This window comes from Podarcis vaucheri, assembly GCF_965113315.1.
Source record: "Podarcis vaucheri genome assembly, chromosome: 5".
Taxonomy (NCBI): Eukaryota; Metazoa; Chordata; class Lepidosauria; order Squamata; family Lacertidae; genus Podarcis; species Podarcis vaucheri.
In genome coordinates this window covers 44872076-44891245 of record NC_138763.1, presented here as the reverse complement: position 1 = coordinate 44891245, position 19170 = coordinate 44872076, and the positions used below count along the sequence as shown (strand labels likewise).

General features: G+C 46.1%; 1 long non-coding RNA gene across 1 annotated transcript; it reads left to right on the top strand.

Moving 5' to 3' along the window:
• Positions 1-465: 465 nt before the first annotated feature.
• Positions 466-9745, top strand: LOC309532786. The gene is made up of 3 exons (XR_014220018.1): positions 466-714; positions 851-927; positions 7217-9745. It is a non-coding gene; the product is annotated as an uncharacterized lncRNA (long non-coding RNA).
• Positions 9746-19170: the final 9425 nt, after the last annotated feature.

The window sequence follows — 19170 nt, the reverse complement described above, 5'->3', positions numbered from 1 at the left end:
GGATAAGGGGTTTTTTGTGGGGGGGAGTGCCCTCTGGCCTTGCACTCGACAGTCCAGAGGGGCACAGAGTGATAGCCCCAGCCTTGGGACTTGTGGGCTGCTGTCCATAAGCAATTCAGAAAGTGCTTTTCTCAATACCAAGCAGGAACCACAAATGTGAGCTGGCAGAGAAAGCTGATTGACAGGGCTGATCTGCAGGGAAAGGATGCAGATTTTGGGGGGCCATTCACGAACAGCTAACTGTTGATTATTTCATTTATTATTAGAGTTTTGCTATTCTGGTTGAGGAGCTGCCACATTGATGGGCTCAATCAAGCAGTAAACTTTATGGGACCATCTTCCTGTTCTGTTTTCTCCAAGAGACTGGGGAGAAAAGGGGGGGGGGCCTGGCAGCAATTTTGCTCAGCCTTTTTGCCTAGAGTTCCAGGTCTTCAGGTCTCAGTTATGTTTTTCAGGGTACTCCAGATAGCCTGTGCCTAATAGGAGTGGGGTCTCTGCAAGTTACAGGAGCCCTCAGAGACACCACAATGCAAGACTGTGTAACACAAATACAGAACGGCAAAAAGGAAGGTATCGGGAACATGTGTGAATGTGCAAGAGTTGCATTAAGCCTGCTGTAGCAAGGAAGGGAGGTGCCAGAGTATGTGCATATCACAGCTCCTCGAGAAATGCCTGGATCTCAAATTATCAGCATCCTCCCCCGCTTTTTAAAAAGTAAGCTTTCTGGTGAAGGGTGCTGCCTTCCCTGTGCAGAGAGAGAAGGCAAACACGGGGGGCGGGGAGGGGGAGAGGGAAAGAGAAACTGACTAGGGAAAACTTGAGAAATGTCATTGTTAATTTCATCTGATAGATGGAGTGTCACACGGAGAGCAGGTGACACCAGATTGACAGCAGTCTGTCTGGAGGGCGCACACATGGGAGACTGAGGTGAGTGCCATTTATCAAATGAACAGATCAATTGGGATTATAGTATTTATTTCCTGTGATTAATATTTGAACTCCAATTCATCTTGCTTGAGAGTTCCAGTCTCCAATGATTCACTTTAAAGAAAAAGCCCACACTGGAATTTCCCAAGCAATTGCAGATAGAAGAAGCAAAGGTACCAAATTGCCTCACCCCAAAAGGGATTCATAATGGCAGAATTCAGTAACCAGTTTTGCTAGTGGAAGTCCATAGAAGGACTTCTACTAGTGTAGTGGGGCTACCTACTCCCCAAAATAGGTCAGGAGAACCTCCAGACTTGCACATGGGGATGAGAAGCTTGCTCCGACAGAACAATTGCCATAGCACTAGTGTGGTGGTGTGGTTAAGAGTGTTGGACCTGCAAGGTTAGGGTTCACATCCCCACTGAGCCATGAAGCTTTCTGGGTGACCTTGGGCCAGCCACTGCCTCTCAGCCTTACCTGCCTCTCAGGGTTGTTGTGAGGATGAAACCAAAAGAATGTACGCACACCTGAGCTCCTTAGATGAAAGGAGGGATATAAACATAACGAATAACAGCTCTACATTGAATTTCTCCCAATGGCTCCTAGGGACAAAAAGAGAGGCCATTCCCTTTGTGAACTTGGAGTAATGAGAGTCACAATATGAAAAACCAAGCTTAGTTCAGATTTTAGGTAAAGGTAAAGGGACCCCTGACCATTAGGTCCAGTTGTGGCCAACTCTGGGGTTGCGGCACTCATCTCGCTTTATTGGCCGAGGGAGCCGGCGTACAGCTTCCGGGTCATGTGGCCAGCAATGACTAAGGCGCTTCTGGCGAACCAGAGCAGCGCACGGAAATGCCGTTTACCTTCCCACCAGAGCAGTACCTATTTATCTACTTGCACTTTGACATGCTTTCGAACTTCTGATCGGCAACTCCTAGGCTCTGTGGTTTAACCCACAGCGCCACCCTCTTCCCAATGTTCAGATTTTACTTTGTGCCAATTAAAATAGCCCCCATCCCTCCTCCCATGGCTTGGGGGCAAGCGACAAAGCAAAGCTCATTGACACAGAATAACACTTTCTCAAAACCAGCTGATTTCCCTATCCTTCCCTGACTTAACCCCAAGCCCCAAAGGGCAGCCCACGTAAGATGGTCTTGCAAGGGCCCAGAGTCTGGAGGAAGGGCAATCTATTGCTGCTGCTTCTAGGTCCTTTATGCTCCTAGAGGTGTCTCTCCCCATGAGAGTTTTACTGGCCTTGGCAAGTGCTCTCTGTCCTACTCCTCCCCATTCCCTTTCCCTGGAACTTTCTTGCATATAGTCTCTCCGGAGAAAACACTATCTTGGCACCTGTCTCACCATGTTCAAGGCAAAGGAGAAATATGCCTAGTATTCTCACACCCCTAGGACCAATCAAAAGAAGACCACTGGCTATTCCACATTTTCTCGTTCAAAAAGCCTGGGTGGCGTAGGCTACCTTGACTCCAGGTTGTCCTCTGATGAGCAGTAACGCCTCCTCCAGCCCCCTACATTGCGGAGCTGGTGGTACCCACACACAGACCCAGGAAGGAGATCACCTCTTGCTCTTGTGGCTCCCAGCGCCCTTCTCCTGCTTTCCTTCCCCCTCTTCTTGAGCTCTTGCCTTGATAGAAAATCTCTTTCTAATCATTTCTCCTGCTTGCATGCGGCCCTCCCTCCCTCTCCTCCACCCCCATTCACTCCGATGGTGAGTGGGAGGGTTATTAATTTGAGGTTTTCCTTGCTCGTGCTCTAAATACTGAATACAGCGTTCAGCATTCCCACAGCAAATGAGACACACATTTCGCTTAGGAGGCAGTGGGAGAAAATGATGCAGCTCCTTCCACAAATTAATTGCTGAAGAGAAAGAAAGAGAGACAGAAATGGGGAGGCAATCTGACTCTGATTCAACTTGTTTGCAAAGTTGAAGCATGAGGGGGACAAGAAAAAGCTCTTGCCTGTGCCCACAGGGGGAATCAGGGACGTGGTAGGAGTGGGTCAGTTTGAACCAAGGTCTTCAGTGGAGTTATTTGGAAGGCACCACAAGACCAGAGGGCGAGGGCATAAATGTCAGAATAGAGTGGCCGTCACTGACATGGTGAGAACTCCGAAGGTATTGTAAGAAGATATATATAGGCTCAGAGGGTGTCCATAATTGTTCCGCAACAGGGCTGCACACTAGGGACAAAGCAGCTGCCCTTCTCTTGGAGAACCTTGCAGCCAAGAAGAAGGGAAACTGATCAATAAGCCATTGAGCTAATCCCACTGGCACAAGAAAGGGAACACTCACAGTAAGACAGATTCCTTTGCCCTGAAGTACCAGGGCAAATCAAGAGAGGCTGTGGTTCATGTCTCCTTGGTGCAAGTTGCCGTATGCAAAAAGGGCAAAAGCTTGCCATATATCAAAAACTAAAAACCAGGATATCCTGAATGTTGTTGAGCTGGTTTATTTTTAAATAAAACCACTGAACTTGTTAGGATTTTTTTACACAAACCTCAAGGTTGTTTACCCCCCCCCCCCAATTTTTTATTTCAATTGACTTGCCTAAGATCCAGGACAAAGTGCTGCCTTTGGGAAATCCCCACCCCACCCCCAATGTCAATTCTGCCTTTGAAATCCCAGTAATGTCCAGGGAAACCCAGACGTATGGGAGCCCGACAAAAGCTTCCATTTTATTTGGAAGGCAGAAGGCTGCCTTTTCTCTTCTAGGGATGCTGCTAGCCCTGCCAGTTTCGCCCTGCAGCAAAGAGCACATGCTGAGCCCACACCTTTAGGAGATCTGTCAGAAGCAGTAAAGATTCATTAGGATCATAGAGCCCAAACCAAATCCAATTTGGTTTATTTAAAAAATGTATGGAGTTGGTAAGGATGAAGGAATCAATACTGGTTTGAAATAATATAAAAACACAAATTCTAACCTGTGGCTAAATGCACTTTCAATATATATTTCACTTTTTACTTTAAAGGCTTGCATTTTAGCAGTGTTCCATGGTTCAAGGGTACAATAGCTTTGTAAACAAGCATTTTGGTTTCCCTACGAATGTCCTGGTCCTCAAACCCTCTGCACTTCAACAGGGAGAAAGCCGCACTCGCAGAGCTCAGGCGATGCTGGATTTCTGCATCAATGTCAGCCCTTGTAGAAAGATAACTGCCCAGGTAGATTCAAGTGATTCAAGGGCAAGGATATACTGTAACTAAAGGTAAAGGTAAAGGGACCCCTGACCATCAGGTCCAGTCGTGGCTGACTCTGGGGTTGCGGTGCTCATCTCGCTTTATTGGCCAAGGGAGCCGGCGTTTGTCCGCAGACAGCTTCCGGGTCATGTGGCCAGCATGACTAAGCCGCTTCTGGCGAACCAGAGCAGCGCACGGAAATGCCGTTTACCTTCCCGCTGGAGTGGTACCTATTTATCTACTTGCACTTTGACGTGCTTTCAAACTGCTAGGTTGGCAGGAGCAGGGACTGAGCAACGGGAGCTCACCCCGTCATGGGGATTCGAACCGCCGATCTTCTGATCAGCAAGTCCTAGGCTCTGTGGTTTAACCCACAGCGCCACCCACGTCCCTTATACTGTAACTATACCTCACCAAATTCCCTAACTCTAGCTGTTTTTCTCTTTTTATATAGTACAGTACAGTACTCCTATCTCCAGAATGACATTCTCTCTCTATCCCACCACAATATTTTTTTTAAAAAAAAAATGCCAAAATGTACACTTTATCTAGCCTGGCTTTTTAGCTGTTACAAAGAGGAACAATTTCCTTTGATAGTCTATCAAATAGCCGGTGGTATTTCTCTTGAAAGATGTCAAACAAAGAGGAAATCTCTGCCAGAGTCCAATCCACAGCCCATCTTTCAGCTAATGTGAATAGAAAAGTGTGGTGAGGGGGCCAGCTACCAATTACCAGCACACCAAGATCTCTAATGTGAGGATGGTACAGTGGGGTACATAGTGAAAAGAGAAATCCTGTTTTCTACTCAGTCCATAGAGAGTTCCAAATATATATATATGTACCAGTTACTTTTAAGAACATAAGGAGAGCCTGCTGGATCAGACCAGTGGCCTCTCTAGTTCAGCATCCTGCCTCTGGTCATGGCCAAAAATGTTGAAATTTATCTTCCCTCCCTCTTTTGATTTGTTCATGAGTTGTAAGATCTAAGTGGTTTCCCACTTTTCTGCAGAGCTTTTTTTAAAAGAGTGAACTACATTGCTTTACTTAGTTTGAATTTCTAATATGCTGCTGTGGCCCCTTAGGGGTTACAGTGCTGGAAGTTAAGCTCCTGCCTGTCTAATATTAGACTTGTAGGTGCATTTTACTTTTGTGTATTGTGCAGCTTGTTTCATTTTCTCTTATGCTTCCCACCTTCTCTTTAATAAACCTGGAACTCGTTCTAGTTAGACACAGAGTATTACATAATGAAGGCAGATTCACAGGCACTGAAGACAGCTTCCAGATTTTAAACCTTTGTGACACCTGGCTGAAATTAAACTCTGCATATATTCAGGGGACTGGTGCTGAGTCCTGGCACTGAACTAAAAACCACAGGTTCTTGTTCCCAGCGAGAGCTTCCCTGTCATTGCAGATAGCAGGTGTGGAATCATTCCATTCAGATTGGGTCCAGGGTGGGGGCAAAAGCTTGAAGCCTCCCTCCTCCACAGCAGCTATTTTTATTTTTTTTTAAAGCCCATGGCAAAATAATGTCACATCAAGTTTGGCTCTCAGCCTTAATCCCCCACTGCAATATGAGGATAAAACCACTCACTTTTGGGATTTTTTTTTCTTCTAAAAGGTCTACATATATGTGAAACGCTTTGCAGACAGTGAAATGTTTTGCCAATGCTACTGTTGTTATTATTGACCCAAGTTGTTTCAATGCAATCATAGAATTTCATCCTCTCCAATAGTTCAACCTATCAATGCAGCCCACACTGGTCACAGAGGACAGAACTGCGCCTTATAAACAACCTGTGTTGATCCCGGAGTCCATAAGAACATGAGTAGCCTTGTTGGATCAACCCAAAAGTTTATCTAGTCCAGTGTGCTGTTTTCACACAGCAGTCAACCAGATGTCCACAAGCAGGACCCAAGAGCAATAGCCCTCTCCGTCTCCCTGTTGCCTCTCTTCCTGGAAGTATTAGACAACCATTGTGACTCTCAGCATTGATAGCCTTGCCCACCATGAATTTATCTAATCCCATGTTAAAGCTATACAAATTGGTGGCTGTAACCAGAGTCTTGTAGTCCTCTTGTCTGTCTTGAATGGTCTACCATTAGGTGACTCTGGGGCTCTAGTATTATGAAAGAGGGAGGAAAAGCTGCTCTCTAGCCACTTGCTGGATGGGATATTATAGTCCCATTCTGTTCAGCCCTCAAAAGCTGGGGGAAATCTTGGGATTGAGCAGCTGGCTGTTGACCTGGGGCTCTGTGGGAGGGGTCGATTTATGGACTGTGATGGGAAGAGTTGACTGCCATCCTCTGTTGTCTCCATCCTTTGGTTGGTTGGTTGGTTGGTTTTTGTTTGTTTGTAAGCAGAGTGTAAAACCTGAGCCCAGGAAAAAGGAATGGGAGTGTATATACTGCAGTCAGCTAGGTGGTCACAGCCAGAGTCAAATAAGGGCAAATTAAAAACAAATGTAAGAAACAATGAATAACGTAAGTGGTTCCAGATGGATATCGCCTCCCAGGGTCTGCCAACAGGACACATGATGTCAGGTTAAATAATCAGTGCCAAAAACTCTTCTGGCCAAGGTTATTTTTCTCAATTGCTGTCAAATAAGAGTTAATCAAAGCTTTTTGGGTAATTGCTCCCTGTCTCAGGGAGATGCCAGACAAGCTCTACATAGGTAACTATAAGTATACCTCATAGAACTTCCCAGAAAGCAGCTCTGTGAGCAGGAGGAGGGCAAAAAGTGTTCTGGCACCCTATAGACTAGAAGCATATTGATTTAATGGGGCATGAGGTGTACAGGCAAGTCTGCAGCAGATATGAGATGGGCAGTATACATGTGAGATGAGAACAGTAAATTTTAGAGCGCAGAAGTAAAACAAACAGCACAATTTGATTACTAGATACAACACTCAACTTTCTGTGGCATGAGCAACTCTCATGGATGCAGCCTCTTCATCTCCTAAGGTGCAGGCATGGCTTTGGGGAAGAATCATGGGTGCTTCTCAAGAGCTGCTTCTCAGATGTTCTCTCTGAACCAGTTGTGGGACCTCAGGAATCAGACTTTGTGCTCTTCTGGTGAATCAAGGATGTAGTTAAAACGAGAGTTGAGTGCCTCTTGAAAGGAAATACCTTAGAGAGAGACTGGGAGCTCCTTCTCAGAGGCTACAAACATCTGCAAAAGCCACCACAGATCAAGCACCTGACATCATCTAAAAACTTAATACTTTTCAATAGAGTAGGTTCATATATTTAGAACTGGAATCCTGTGACAGTGACAGACTGCACCATTTCATACTGCGGGTGTAGGGGGTGGGTGGGTGCAATTTCAGGTCTCCCCTAGGCAAAATCCCACACTCCTCCATATAAACAGTAAAGACATATAGACAAACACATACAGACATATAACATGGAAGGAATAAAGCTTTTGGTGCAGCCTGCTTCATACTTTGCTATTTGCAGGGATTTATTTATTTTGAACATCAAAGTGGTTTCCTTCCTCAGCCCTAGTTGGAAGTGGTAAAATCCATTATGTAACCTCAGAACTCAAGCAGCTCACTCTGCTGCATGCATAGACAAGACTTGTCAGTTGCATGTCATCAAGTGATGTTCATGCATGTGTGAACTGCCCCCCCCCAAGTGGGAATAATTCATTCTTCCTGGCACCAAAAAAAAACAAACCACATACCCATTTGGGTACACTTTCCATTTGGTTTGTTGGAGATGGTAGTTTTTACTTGTTCTGGTTGTTAATTGCTCTGTGCGCAAAACCAACTCTTCCTCTCTGCATTTCTTTCAGTTTGTTACAAGATCAATAGAAGGGAGTGTACCATGCATACATTTGAATTTAAGAAATAAAGACCATTTTTTAAGATGACAGAATCATTCCTGTTTAGTGACTTCTTTGCAGGACGTAAAGCTGCTTTGAGTCATACCTGCATTGTCTGAAATAGCTTTCACCTCAATGCTAAACCTCCAGTGGCTACTTGATTTACTCTGGCCTGGAGCATTTCACAAAGGCTTAGACACAAAAAGAATGGACTCCAACAGCCTTGATGTATTAGCAAACATAGCCAAAATAGATACAGCATGCAGTTATATACATCTTCCATCACTTGTTGCTGCTGTTTGGCTGTATTAAAACAAAAGCAGCTGTGAAAGAGTGCTTATTCAAATGCTGGTACAGATCAGATAACAAATCCATCACATACACCTCAATAATAGACCAGCATATCTTGCAAGAGCATTATGTTCAAAGCTTGCAGCTGGAAGGCTGAATCAACCTGAGCTCGAAAGCAATTGGGTTGCTTGTTGTGCACTTAGAAGGCCTTTACAATCACCTGGATATAAAAGAAGGCTATGGGGGGTGGCAGCAGGAGATACAGTCTCGCTGCAGTGTTTGAGGCTAGTGGGAAACTTATGAGACCATATTCATAGTAACCCTTCAGGACCAAAACACTGGGACTTTGTAAATCAAGAGGGCAAATGAAGAACATTGCTATCAAGTCCTTTCAGTCCTGCTAGGAGGAAAGCATGGTGTGTATCTGTGTTAGAAAGAGAGCACAATGCCCTCACCATTGCAACACAGCACTTCACCTCCCAGCTACAATGGCAGGCTGGTCTTAGTGATCTATCTCAGGGATGCAATTTAACAGCTCATTAAGTAAAGACAGAGCATTGATCACCATTATTAAGCACACCTTTAGCTAATTGCAGATTTCCATTCTTATGGCTTAACTATGTGGGAAAAGTCAAGCACAGGATATTAAATCACCATGATCTAAATCTTGGACAATTGATGTTCCATTTTGATTTTACCATAATTAATTTTTCCTCTTTTTGAAGTGGGGAATAGTGTTGTGTTTTATATTGTAAACAGCCCTGTGATCCTCGGATAAAGGGCAGTATAGATATTTAATAAACAACAATAATACCTGGTTTGATTTTAACCTAAAGCCTTGCTACCTATGAGCAAGATTGGCATCCCATTCTGCAGGGAAGGCCACAGCCACCTCCGCAATTCAGGAAGCATTTCAAGAAGGGAGGTTCATTTCCTGTCCTCTGCTTCTATATTACTTGGTATAATAATCTTTAAGGCTGGATAGGTGAGTTTTAAAAACTCTGCTAAGTATGAATGGCAGTGTATAGATTACTTGTCAGTTTCATGGACAGGAACTCCATGTTTGCTGGCAAATATTGCAGCCTATCGGGGATTTAAAATGTGGCAAGATGGTGATAGCAAATGTTTTGAGTTTCCAAATCAGCAAGGGAGCTGGGTAGTATAGGGCTGTTCTTGTGTAACTTTGGCATGTTGGAGATCTGGGATTAGGATTACAGTATGTGTTAAGGAGAAGGAGAAAACTAAATAAGCACCCTCATGTGGCTACTCTGGACAGGGTTTTAGTCCTTTCCCTTATGTAAATCCCTCCCCCCCCCCATTGTTATTATCTCCATGAGTAGTGAGGCATTGGGGCGGGGGAAGGAAAAGGTGCAGATGGTGTTCCTGACTTTAAAAAATAGTTTGGGGCAGGGTGTGGGGGAAATTACATCAGGAGATGGATGTTTGGAGGAAAAGGTTAAACAATCCAGAGTGTGTGGGGACCCAGACACACTCAATTTTCAAAGCAGCTAATAAAAATGTTCAGGGGCGCCGACTTATAAAAAATATTGGGGGGGCCCATACCGGGGTCCTGCCGCTGCTTCGCTCGGGTAGCCGGGAGAACACAGTTCGAGGTGGCGGTGTTGGGGAGAGACCCTCGCTCAGGGCGCCACGAGACATGGCGGCCGGCGGCCTATCTGGGGGGTTTTGGAGCGTATTTCGACGGAGCGATTGGGGAGGAGGGGGCTTGTTGCCGGATTCTTCAGCTGGGCCGGAGATCCGCTGCTGGGGGGTCCCTGGGCCGAGTTGTGAGCCCGGCCTGCTGAAGGGAGATCCAGCCGATTGCTAGGGCACGCGGCTGGCTGGCTGGCGAGGGAGCAGGTGGGGAGGAGGCGGGGGTCCTCACTCTCTTAGGAAACGCACCCGCGCGCCCGATTGCCACGAAGTCCGAAGGGTGCGTGTGTGGAATTAAAAAGCAAAAACGAGATACGGGCAGGGCAGGGCAGGCAAAGAGTTTTCCGCAAGAGGATGGAGGGCAGGTTGAAGAGAAAATCACTCAGGATGAGACAGTCAAATCAGCCATGATAAAATGGGCTCAGGATATTGGGTATAACATCATGTTTGAGGACTGGGAAAGGTTATGGACCACCGGAATGAAATTCACGGCATGTAATGCCTTGAAGGAAAATATTATGAAAATGATTTATAGGTGGTACATGACCCCAGTCAAACTTGCAAAAATATATCACCTGTCTGATAATAAATGTTGGAAATGTAAGGAGGCTGAAGGGACATTCTTTCACCTCCGGTGGACTTGTCCAAAAGTGAAGGCCTTCTGGGAAATGATCTATAATGAGTTAAAAAATGTATTTAAGTATACCTTTCCCAAGAAACCAGAGGCCTTCCTCTTGGGCATTGTTGGCCAGAAAGGGTTAAAGAAGGATAGAACTTTCTTTATGTATGCAACTACAGCAGCAAGAATACTTATCGCAAAATATTGAAAGACACAAGATTTGCCCACACTGGAAGAGTGGCAGACGCAATTGATGGACTACATGGAACTGGCTGAAATTACTGGCAGAATCCGAGATTTGGGAGAAGAAACAACGGAAGAGGACTGGAAAAAAATTAAGGACTATTTACAAAAACAATATAAGTTGTATGAATGTTAAAAATTTACACGATTCGGAAACTATAGCTTCAGCAATTAGATTTGGGAAACAGGAAATTATATTTTAAGTAAGAAAAGGTCAAAATCTAAGGTAATACTATGTTTAATTTAAGATATAAGTAACTGATGAAAAGTATGTTAAATTTAGAGGTATAGTATTTGAAAAGTACAAAATAAGGTACGAAACAAGGTAATAATTTGCTGATATCTTTATTATAAAGAATGCAGGGTAAGGGAGATGCGAGGAAGTCCAGTTAGTTATATAAAAAATGTGTTGAATGGTTGGTTTTCTTTTCTTCTTTTTCTTTTTTTCTTTTTCTTGTTCTTTTACTTTATTCTTCAGTGTATGTTTCTAACTTTGTATTTGAAAACTTAATAAAATATTTATAAAAAAAAGAGAGAGAGAAAATCCTTTCGCTTTTCTGGGGCGCAGGGAAGTCTCAGAGCTGGAGGTTGGGGAAGGGACCCCCTTTGCTCTGCCCTCTTCTCCCGTCTTAGATTCGCATGGGGGTCCCCACCCGAGCTTGCGTGGCCACCGGGCCACACAAGGGCCGCGCTCTACGCGGCGCACCTTGCTAGCCGTGCAGCTGTCCTCCGCGGCTGCGGAGCGGCCCTGCGCCGGTGCCCAGCCTCTCTGGGCACCCGCTGCGCTGCCAATGACAAGTGGGCGACGTCGTGGGCGGGGAAGGCGTCGCTTTCTTTCCCGATCCTTCATCCTCCAAGTCTTCCAGCCCTTTTTTGGGTTGGAAGCTCGTCTCGTTCGCCCTTCTCCTTTCTTCACCCTGCGCGCAATTTTCCTCCCTCGTCTCCCTCCCCATTTCTCTCTCCTTCCTTCCTTCCTTCCTTCCTTCCTGGCTGACTGACAGGCTCGGGCTCGGGCTCCGGCAGCCACAGCGCCGGCGGTGTTGGCGATCGGCGGCGCGGGGGGATGGCCCTCCCGGGGGAGCCGGCGCTGCTCAATGGGGTTGCCAAGGAGACAGGCCGGCCGCCCCTCGCCCCCGGCCCGGCGCCCCCCGCTGCGCCGGTGCCCGTTATCGAGCTGGTGCGCGCTGGGCGCCCTATAAAAGCCGCGGACGCGCCAAGCGTCGACAGGCAGAGCCAGCGCGGCGGCGGCGCTCTGCTGGAGGGGCGCCCGAGATTATTGGGGGGGCAGAGCCCCCCCAAACGAATTTTTGAGGGGGCTCGGGCCCCCTCAAGCCCCATGGAGTCGGCACCTATGAAAATGTTACCCAGACCTTGGGAGATCCTAAACATGGACCAGATAGGAATGTCAAGTGTAAAAGGCAAAACCTTCCATTTCAGATTATCATTATTTCTAGAGGCGTTTGCACCGCGTCTCCACTCACTTTCGAAAGGGAAAGAGGGAAATGGAGACTGTGTGTTTCATCCTCACAAACATGCTCTTCCCTCCACTAGCAGCAGATGTATGGAAGTATCTAGGGACAGTTCTTCTTGGAGGCGGGAGTGGGGGGCGGGGCGGGGAGAGAAAGCCAGTCTGGGAATGCTGGCATTGAAGAGGACAGTGCTCACCAGCCTCCAGCCCCAGCTGGTGCTTGTCACCAGAGCGTTTGCTCCCCGGAGCGCAGCTTAAACCTAACAGCTTGGAGGTCCCAAGCCCCTTCCAGCACAGCAAGAGCCTCAAATCCAATGTGCTTGTAAGCTGATGCAGCAGAAATTAAATGAGCAAATGTGGCTGGGGCCTTCCCCAGCCTGCAGTTCATTACACACTCACAGCCCTGAGGCCCAGCGTGAGGGAAGCGTGAGTGGAGGGGGCCATGCCGAAGTCAGACAGCTTGGCTAATTAACCACTAATTACCTAGGAGAGTAAGGAGGCTCTGCGCAACAGAAGAGAGTGAGGGGGGAAATGTCTGAGGAGACGGGAGCCATTGCACTTTCCCAGCAGGGGCTGCTGGAAGACCAGGGATGAGAGGTTAAGCAAAAGGCAAAGGGTGGTGAAGTGACGGCACCTAGGGGGGTGCAGTTCATGGGGCAGCGGAAGAGCTGTGGCCAGAGGAAGCGCTCCTTTGCTCAGCTTCCAAGGCCCTGATTTCTTCCCAGATCTGTGCCCAGCTCATTTAATCTAGTCAATTGGATTCACTTCCCATCCGCTTAATTCAATTAGTCCGAGAGGGGCAAAGGAGAAGGAGCCTGAACCAGGCTGCACTTCATCAGCAACTAGGTAGATCAGAAAGGAAGGGAAGCGTTTAAGGGAAATGAATCAAAGGCCTGAGGTGGCACAACTCTGCCCAGAATGATTAGCAAGGTAGGGTGGGAAATGCATTTATCTTTGTCTCTGGAATGGCCTGGGCCTGAATTATTCTCTAAGACTGAGAGGCCAGTGTAAACCATTTGAGACAGGGCACATTTTTATCAACAAAACGGAGCGCCTGAATTCATTCTCTAGTCTAAAGCAATGATTTCCCCAACGTTGCATATGCATGCTCTGCAAAAAGGGGTATGTGTGCAAAAGAATCCCCACAACACCACTGTGTACATTTACTAGGCAGTAAGTCCCACTGAACTGAGCGGGGCCAACGTGTGTAAATATGCATAGATGTGGAATGCATATCAACAGAAGCAACAGGAATCATCTTCTGTATGGAGACAAGTCAAATGAGCCCCTCCCCCCAAAATGCTGTGCCGCTTCCCAACCCCACAAAAGGTGTATCAATGCAGCTTGCTAACCAGAAGTGTGAAAAATGCTTTGCTGGAAGCTAATAGTTCAACAAGAGCCAAAGGCTGGGGCTGCAGGGAGAGGGAACATGGCTTTACATTGTTTCCATGTTGTGAAGTGCAATCTTGCACACCCCCTTTGAGGAACTGGCCACCTGTGAATCAGGGACACAGAGAGTTCTGAGCTAAGGCTGGCAGCCTTATTTTATGCCAACACGGTGAAATGTGTTGTGCCACATGGCAGCTTGCAGCTAGACAACAGGGTGCTTTAAGGCAGGAAATGTGAATACAAAACTGCAAAAGTGCCAGGCTGACCCCAGATGGATTCCCATGCTAGAGGCCCATCATCCATCATGATCCTTATGCACCAAGTGCTGCTTTATGTGTGGGTGTGTTTTCCTGCAGACAAGGTAGGGCAGCAAGTCACTGTCTTGAAGGGTATCATGTTATCCATGCTTTCACGCCATATGGTTCAGCTGTACCACTTGGCCGACCTCAAGTGCTACAGCTGGCTCCAAAACCAGCAAATATGACAGAGGCAAAGCAAGCACGCCAGAAACAAAAACAGATAAGGTCTAAGAGTGGCTGGTGAAACCCAGCCAGATGGTGGTGATGATGATGATGAGAGACCTCCACCAGAAGACAATGCTCAGACTCCCCATCCACTTTGAAAAACGGAACAGGTCCCATGTGCTTTTGGCACACCTCAACAACACAAAAGCAAATCCTTAGACGCAAACACTGTTGAAACCGAGTTGGCTCACAGTACCCTAGGACAAAGTGCCTTGTTCCTTTGATGCAGGCGAGACGCTCTGCTTAGATCAAAGGGCTAACATTTTTCTGCAGGGCATAGAAATTTCATATATAATTATTTGTCATGCTGTACAACTGGAATCAGATGGGCCTTCAATAGTTTACATAGGACATTCCTTCCTTTCATGTCACATGACTTGCTTGATCACGGCAGGTTTAAGATCTTGCCCTGCTGCCAGTCTAAATATTTGCTAGGCATCTACACTCCATTCTAGATATAGGATTCAAGAGCCAGCAATTGACTCTTTCGCATAGAATTGCTTTGGCTGTTGAATTCAAAAGCCATTGGACTCAACAAAATAGTCCTCAGTATCGATCATGTTCTCTCCCCCATGCACAGGTATAAACTTCCCACAGCCTCCTCGTCCCTAAAGAAGGAAGTCTGGCTCTGGCCTTGATGCAAAATTCACCCTAAAAAGCATCTACTTGAGAAGGAACTTGTAAGGCAAGGATGGAAAACCTGTGGTCTTCCAGGCGTTGTTGGACTCCAACTCCCATCATCACCAGCCAGCATGACCAGTGCTCAAGGATGTCAGGTTGTAATCCAACAATATCTGGAGGGCCACAGGTTCCCTATCCTATATTGAGGATTAGCCATTGAACATGAGCATTGCTGGTGACCTCTACCCTATCTATTCTCATTTCCCTGAACAAGTACACAATGCATATTAAATATGTAACCCAGGTCAGCTGCCAGGGCCCACTGATCACTAGAACTACCCAAGCCAGATGAATCGTGGCAATTGCTCTTATTCCTTGCTGCCAGCAGTAGCCAATCCCTCTCCTTGCCCACCCATCAGTCATGGAGTGGTACAATCTGAAGTGGTGCAGCCTTGCTCCAATCACAGACATGCCACCTCAACATTTGTGTATGAGGACTTGGGACAGGAGCACTGGGGAGAACCAGCTCCACTGGCAGAGAAACAAGGTAATGGCTGTCACCAGGGATTATATCCTTCTAATACTGAACTCAAAGCCATCTGGGCAGAAGACCCTGACAACTAGGCAAGATTGGTGATGGTTTTCCTAAGGTACTCATTTGTGGAATGCATTTGATATGGACCAGCAGGCTTTCCCGTATAGCCGTGGAGTGGTAATAAGCTTCTCACAAGATAGTAAGCAACCATTTGGGATAGCTTATAAACTGCCCAACCAGAGCCAGAACGCTTGGAACTGCTATTGTGCTGTAGCACAGTGCATGCACACACACATTTTACAGCAAGACATGCTACTGTAGGAGAGCCCTTTCCAGTGTGAATGTGCCACATTAGTGCCCTGTGGTGACTTATGGGGTGTGAAATGGCTGTAATGAGGACAGAATGCCAGGTAAGCTTCCGTCAGAGCATATGAAGTCTGGATAGTGTGCCTTGGGAGAAGGCTATTGAACAGTTACCCACACTCACAAGCTGCCATAAAGGAAATGTTAATTGAGGTGATAAAAGGCAGCTAGGGAGAAGGCAGATTGGAGTTGATAGCAGCTGGCTGCAATAAATGGGAAAGGGACCTGCTCTCTTAGGGTTGGGAGAGAATGCTTCTTTCCCAAGTACTTTGCAGGATTTGAGTTGCAGATCCATTGCTTGGCAGAAACCATGCAGCTGAAGGCAGGATAATGTTGGGAATTCCTTGCGAAAATAATCAAATAGCTGATTTTTGGCACAAGGATCATATACCCCTTCTTCCACTAAACTTGAAGTATTCCCCACTGACTTTAATTCTCAGGGATTCTGGGGTCAGGCAGTGTTTATTGTTGGGCTTATCCAGGGGGAGAAGGAGCTTCCCTCTAGCTCCTATACTAAGCCCATATAGCCTGGAAGAAAGCTCTTTAGTCCTAACAAGTTAAAACTATATATATAAAAAACAGAAGACTATTATACCCGAGTGCACTAAGATGCACACGAATGTAAAACAAACATTATGAGATTCTGCTGGACTCAGAATATCTAAGCTGGAAGCTCGTAAATTCAGACATCCAAAAAGAACAAGCCAGGTATCACTGGTTCATACTTTGGCCTGTGACCAGCAGGTTCTCTTTCTCTTGCTTCTTTTTAACATGGATGGGAGAAATGACCCACCCCACAACCCCTGGGAATAACCTTCCTCCTGTTGCATCCAGGAACAGCAGCTAAGGTTGAGGACTTTTTCTTTTTCTAGCTATTTGTGCTGCGCCTTTACTTATTTTTAAACCAAGTACTGTCTGCACCAGTTTAGTTCTCGGATTCACACTTCACCCATCATCCCTATCTCTGCTTTGAGGAACTTGAGTGGGAATTCTTTCCTGGCTCCTAAATCCAGGATGCTTCATCACACACAAAAATACTCAGACTAAGGAAGAAAGTCTGTGGTTGTCTGCATCTGACTGGGAACAGACACCAAAATGGCGATACACAAATATCCCTCATTAACTAACTCTGTAGGTATGTTTGCACTGCAGTCTCAAGCCAGAAGGCAAGAGGAGCCCTGAAAAAAACTGTGTGGAATCTGGACCAATTACTCTTGTGAGACAATCATCCCCTACTGGTTGACAGACTATAAGATCCACATTTGCCTAAAGTCCTCTTCAGTGACCTAAATCAGGATGTTAACATCAATAACCCAATTTCATCATGAATTCAGCATTTCTCATCACTGCAACAGAGGAAGAGAGCTCTCTAGATGCAGTTAGTCCATGAGGCAGGTTAAGACAGGCTTGAGCATCCCTTTATTCTTTGTCCGCCCCATGGACAAGAGCAGAATAATATAATCTGGGTTGGGAAAGACTCAATTCTTGCTAGACAAAGTGTGCCATAACCTTTATAAAAACATTCACAAACTCCCTCAGGGCTGCAAAGAGAGAACTGGAAGCCTTCTGTATTGGAAACATTTATAGAGTCTGCTTCTGAATGATCAACAGATGCCCACAGAGATTCAATTCCTGCCAGGATGAAAAATTGGCAAATATTAAGTTCTCATGCAGTGATTGAGCCGTTTCAGATTTAAATGGGTGAAAGTTGCCATTGTTAGGTGTTCTATTAATGGACCATATAGTGCCTCTGGGCCACTTCGCCTTGCAGTCCAGGGGCTGTCAGAACACTAAAACGATTGCTGGTGCTAGGGACAGAAATTTATTTCAGGGATGTGCAGCAAAATCTGCCTTCTGGTCATTCAGCAGCTGCAAGGCTGCTTGGAGGTAGTTTTCTGTACCGGTTGGCCAGACATGGTCTGAGGTTCTATGAAAAGTGCTGAAATGTCTTATTTTGCATAGACATTCCTTTTTGTACTGTGCTCAGAAATAGTTCTTGTGAGGAGTACAAGATTAGAACTGCCTGTGGAGATACCTGGGGACTGGAAGTAGCAGAGTCATTACTGCCTGAGCCACTGGAGCTGATGGAATGGGAGCACTTGAGTGGTCAGTGTGCGTGTGAGAGAGATGAGGCATGTGGTAGAACATCATTATCTCATTGGCTGCCCAATATATAGGTAATATGAGGGTGAAATCACCAGCACAATCCCTAACGAGCATGGACAGTGTTTCTTTGTGTATTGCAGTTTTTTAAAAATTGAGAGCAAGAGTTCCTTGGCTTGCAACTATTTATATATGCCCACTGAAAACACCTCTAATTTATCCTTTTCTTAGTTTAGATTCTGCTCAGAATGGAAGGATGTTGCAGGGGTCTCCCCCTCACTGCTTTATGAACATTCACTTCACAGACATTGTTAATGGCTATGAGATTTCAATCGCCCCACTTCAATCCACCCTTTAACTAAGGGCAAGCTGTGAGCAAATGTCCATTTGGCAAATTAAGACTTTCCAGGCAAAGCACGCTGCAGCAGCAGAATTGAGCATGCTCCAGGAGCAGAAGCCGGGAGGTAGGAGGGGGGGGGATCCTGAGAGCCAGACAGAAGTGCTGAGATATGCTTGTTTTTGCTTTGGTTAAAACATTAACAAGATTGCTCTGAAAGCTTTGCAAGAGGTTGGCTGCCAAAATTAAATGTTTAGAATTTAAAAGCATCCATTTTTATTAAAGTCTGACATATTGCTGGCTCTGGCTTCAGTATTGGCGCCTACAGATGAGGAGAACTGGGCACTGAAAGACCAAGACCAAAGGTGGGCAGGGTGGCCAAGATGCAAATGAGGGCACGGTTCCTGCACCTTTAATGGTTATGCAGAGCACAGAATTTCAGCAGGTACAGTTTGCATGTTATTCTCTCCTCCACACAACTATTTATATAGGTCTAGGTGCCCTGCCCTCATCTGAATCTTGGCCCCCCTAAATATGGGTGCAAGGAGGCTACTCTGTATGCAAGCATCCTAGGAGAAAAGAGGTGCCAGAACTCACCTGAACTCAGTTCTAGCACCTCTCAGGTGGGCACCATTGCCGTTATAGAAGAACAAGGGAGACATTTGTGTTGAGTTCTGGCACCCCCCCCCGAAAAATAGTACTGCTTAGATCACATATAAGTTAAAAAATAGGCACATCCACTTTCATGTTTTGTGGTACATACCCCCTCCCTCCTAAGATTAGGTCATTATATGCAGTTAAAATATTTGTCTTCTGGCTTCTGCCACTCCACTTAAGACCTGGCAACTCCAGAGTCTCAGAGGCAGCTAAATTGATGGCAAAGGTAGCTATAAATTAACCATTATAAAATTTATTCAAGTGCTCCATATAGATCTGTCGAAATTCTCCACCACAAGCCCCATCTTAGTCTCCCTCATTAGCGCTAAACATATCCTGTCTCTAAAGAGTCTGAGCCAGCATCAGGTGGAAGGAATGGAGGAAAATCCAAGCAGAATTAGCAGAGATGAAAAGCTACAGATGTCTCAG